General features: G+C 34.6%; 1 protein-coding gene across 1 annotated transcript in view; it reads left to right on the top strand.

Moving 5' to 3' along the window:
• LOC105627859 (diacylglycerol kinase theta-like) overlaps positions 1-4,597 on the top strand; it is a 22,498-nt gene that overhangs the window by 17,420 nt on the left and 481 nt on the right. The gene's annotated exons all lie outside the window — the stretch shown is intronic.

Here is a 4,597-nt window from a genome sequence, read left to right as displayed (position 1 = left end):
ATGTGTTGTGTGTCCTTGAAACATAATAAACGAGAACATTCTTTATCTTCTGTTCGAGTTTAAGTAGAATAATGGGGCGTATATATTCTTGTAGCACGTAAAACTTTTTAACAGACGCATCCTTATGTACTAGTTTGTAGCACCTTTTGTTTCATATTACAATACTCTACGTATTCACCGTAAAAGCATAACCTGATTGCTGATACCTATCAGCGCATGCTTTCCTCCCCTAATTGCATTCGACTAATATCTCCTTGTTCCTTTGTTCACTTCAGGCTACCATGTTGAAGAAAAGTAAGATCAAGCGTCGCAATACCGAACCGTCGATTCTACCTGCTAATGGGGAGGGGGGCAAGAGCACGGACGAGTAATTCAACTATACCACAACTTACAACCGCTCGATCATTTAATCATATCTCGTAAGATGCGCGACATCACAGCCTAGATTCCTCGACGCGCGCAAGCAGAATGCACGCGCGACAGAGGAATCTCGGTGTGATAAACGTGCTGTCTAAAACGATTCCACTTATATAAAAAAAGAAAGAAAGAAAGAACGAAAAATCTCCCAATCCCTCGTTGATGCATGTAAAACCGATCAACTTCCGTGATACCTTCTCGATGCCTCGATCCAATGCAGCTAGCTCGAGCTTGTAATGTGTGAATTAGACGCATTATATCGGACAGTAGTGTTAGCTTTACAAAACGTTTCTTCTCTCCCTTTTTTTCTACGTATAAGTTGACTATAAGTTTTGTAATTTCCAATTTTTCTATTTCTACTTCTATTTATATACTTCTATTTTGTCAGCAGTATTGACTGACATTTTTATCGATTGCTCCTTTGTGCGCTCCCTGATCCTGTCCCTACCTAGGCTACGATGCTGAAGAAGACAAAAGGCAAAATGAAACGGCGCAACACGGAATCTAGTATGCAGTTGGCGCTACAGGCCGCACCATCAAGTGATCCGGATGAAGATATCTTCTGAGTGAACAAACGTTATGTGAAAGTGATCGAACACGGTGCGGTACGGAATGCAGAGCACGTAGCCATGGAAAGGACTTGATTGATTAGTGCACGTAATAAAATAAAATCGGCCTTGATATCGTCTGACGGCGTTCGCGCTGTACGAACATAAGTACTTACAACGTGAAAAGAAGGACACTCATGGAAGCTACAGGGGACGGATAGATAAGGTTTTCAGACACGGACACACATACAGCATAAAAAAATCCATTATTAACTCAGTGATTCTTAATGTTTGTTCTTACATTAATAGAAAATGAAACTAGATCTCATTTTTAAATGTTAATAATTCTAGCACCGTATGTAGTATTTACCGATCAATATTTTTTTAGTAAAATTATAATAGATTTTAACATATATAAATAACACCTTACCACACATACACGTACACATACTTAACCAGAATCGAAAAAGAATTAATGCGTTTACGCGTACTTACGACAATGATTTTTATTTATGTTCCAAGCTGGGTGGTTGAGGAAGAAGGAAAGGGATCTTAATTCGTAATATATATTACGTTTCGTATGGAATTCTACCGATGTCTTGTTAACAATATATTATATATATATAAATAGAGAGAGAGAGAGAGAAAGAGGAGGGGGGAGGGAAGGAAGGAGGGAGAGAAAGGATATTTATGATTAAATATTAATATATTTACATAATATTGTATTAGTATTACGATATTAAGTTGTGATAATTGTTATGTATGTCTGACTGCTGGGCAGTCTGGAATTCGCTGAAAACCAGTGGCAGTCAGTTTTTTCTAGGATACGGTTCCCAGCCAGAAATAATTAGTCGATCGACATTGATTGACCAATCATTTCTAGTTAGGTTAAGAAGAATGCAAAAAAAAAAGAATTAGGTGACTTTCCTAACGATAAGACCGCATTGCGGGCTAAGCGCTTTGTCGATCCGTCTCCGCAGCGAGAAGAAATGAGAAGGTAGCGATTAAAAATCGCGATACACATACATATACACATACATATACAATGTTAGAGAGTTGGATTGGCAAAGTATTCACTACTGGCTCTAATAGGCTCTTGTAACGAAAGCTCGACTGTGCCATCGACGACACACATTCCATTGTGAAGTCTTGTGTTCCGATATTGGAAATCGATCTGAGATCTCAGACTGAGAAGGAATTGATCAGTATTGGTCAAAACCGGACCATCACATGATGTGATCGAATTGTTCAAATATGATTTATCAATTCTATTTTTATCCAAGATCTCGGAATGATTTTTTTACCTTTGTGGGCACAAGACTTAACACCAGACAATGAGTCAGTAGGCGGTAATCGAAAGTCTTAATTTAAATAGACAATTACGATTTTTCGCATTTACAATGAATCATTAATTGTAATCGCGAATCGTTTGGCTCGACTAATGGAAAGGAAAAAAATTAAATTTGATTAATTTTAAGAAAATCGGAAGTCTTAATCGTACAAGCTGTGATCAACTTCACTGATAAGACTTAAGAATTAAGACTATCGACTACCAATTCATTGTAGATTTGTACGAAGGACGATAGGTGGACGCAAGGAGATGTATATGTATGAACTATGCCAAAAGAGAGAGAAGAAAAGAAGAGATAGGGCTTGTAACACGTTAAACACGCTGACGTACTTAAAAGATTGTTGGCACGCGTAACGGGCGACGACGAGGGATAGGACCACGCGAATCGGAGGCAGTATTGTTTTTTGAGCTTCCAAGGTTTCGATCGTTAGTGCATCGACACACGAATTAATCGAGTGCTATAATTGATCACCAAGCGATTCGCCGACAAGACGAACGAACAAGATATTACCTGCTCTCGGACGCATGGGCGTACACGTTGGATCTTCACTGGCATCGTGCGATTTGCGGAAGAAAAAAAGAAAAAGAAAATGTAAAAGACAATTTCACAACTTTGGTGCCAAAAACAAGTGTATATAATATTATAAAAGTAGGGACTATACTTATAAGACGGATTCGCCAGTTAATCGCGATGGCATTTAATGCGACATAAACGACGGGCGTATGAGAAAGTAGTGCGCGTGGCGGAGTACTTTCTTAACATTAAGAATTTTCTTCGGGAAAAAGGGATGGGAACTCTTTTGAATTACACATTGCGTTGTTTCGTGTAAACGTTTAACAAAACAGAAAAAAAAAAAAGCGGGGGACAGCGCGTATCTTTGATACGTGAGAAGTAACTGTGGAAGGACGATATAGGACTTCTTAGTACGCTTTTAGTACGCGCTGTGTGAACATAGTTAATTATCTAATTAGACCTCTCTTGTGGATGTCTTCTTATGAAAATGATTATCAAAAAGAGAAAGAAACTAAATAAATGGCAAATTTGAACGGAGGCCGTCATGCCCGGATGATTGATTTGGCCTCCGGTATCACAACCTGCCAATGATGTCGGCTCAATTATTCATGTTATATCCGGTAGCGACGTGGATAATCACATCGACGGCAGATTGGAGAGAAACGTTTGTTAATTTGACCAAACTATAGTATATTTGCTGTTGCTATAAAAATAGAGAAACAATAATAAGCTGTGAACAATCTATCGTATAATAAATCAATGTATGTGCTACAAGCTGGCTTATCCTTTATTTGAATTATCCATCCAAAATAAAACATCAACTTAAATATTACATCAATGTTATAATTTTCTATTCGATAACATTAACATGCATACAACATATATGATTTTATTGTTTTTTTTATGATTTTTATAATTGGACTTTAACTTAAATTCGAATTAATTTAATTATTGCTTGCATCATAATTATTATTTTATATTGTATACATAATTATTGTTTAATTATACTTTTTATATCATTTAACATGAAAAGAAAGAAGAGATTCGTTTACAATGAATTATATAAGTTTGAAATTTTATTGCAAACAATTCTATCAGTGTAAATTAAGTTGACTAACTTAAGTTTCATAACTCATGGTTAGGTTTAAAGTACAACTTGTTTTTCATCTCTTTCCAATTCTAGAATTAAAAAGAGATAATGAATAAGTTGAACCTCGATTAAGAGTTAATCGTGAGTTAATCGTGAAATTGGGCCTAAGGAGTCTATTCTGTAACTCTTAACTGCTATTATAGCGTTATGTTAAGAATTACAGCTTACAAAATAGATCCCTTAATCTTGATTTAATTTATTCCTTATTTTCTTTTATTCTTAAAAGTAGAAGAAATAAAAGTGAATTAAATCGGTTATCCAGATTAAATTAAAATTCTTCTATATTGTATAAAAATGAACATCTGACAGTTGAGTTATTCATTAAGTTAATCGAAATTTAATCGAAGTTATTTTTAATATTATCATATAATGCGTTCACATAATGTTTTGCTTTACATTAGAGAAAAAAATATTCATTAATATTCATTAATTGATAATTTATTATTATAGTTCGTATTAATTACATACATTGATTAAATATTCATAAATAATAAAGATTTCTCTTATAAAGAAATTTTTTATATATATATATATATATATATATATATATATATATAATAAATAATATATATTAATAAAGTAAAATATAGACGACGAAGTATTCTAATAAATTAGTA

The sequence above is a fragment of the Atta cephalotes genome, assembly GCF_000143395.1.
Source record: "Atta cephalotes unplaced genomic scaffold scaffold00010, whole genome shotgun sequence".
Taxonomy (NCBI): domain Eukaryota; kingdom Metazoa; phylum Arthropoda; class Insecta; order Hymenoptera; family Formicidae; genus Atta; species Atta cephalotes.
The sequence above is the reverse complement of the archived record's forward strand: the minus strand, read 5'-3'. Positions and strand labels throughout refer to the sequence as shown.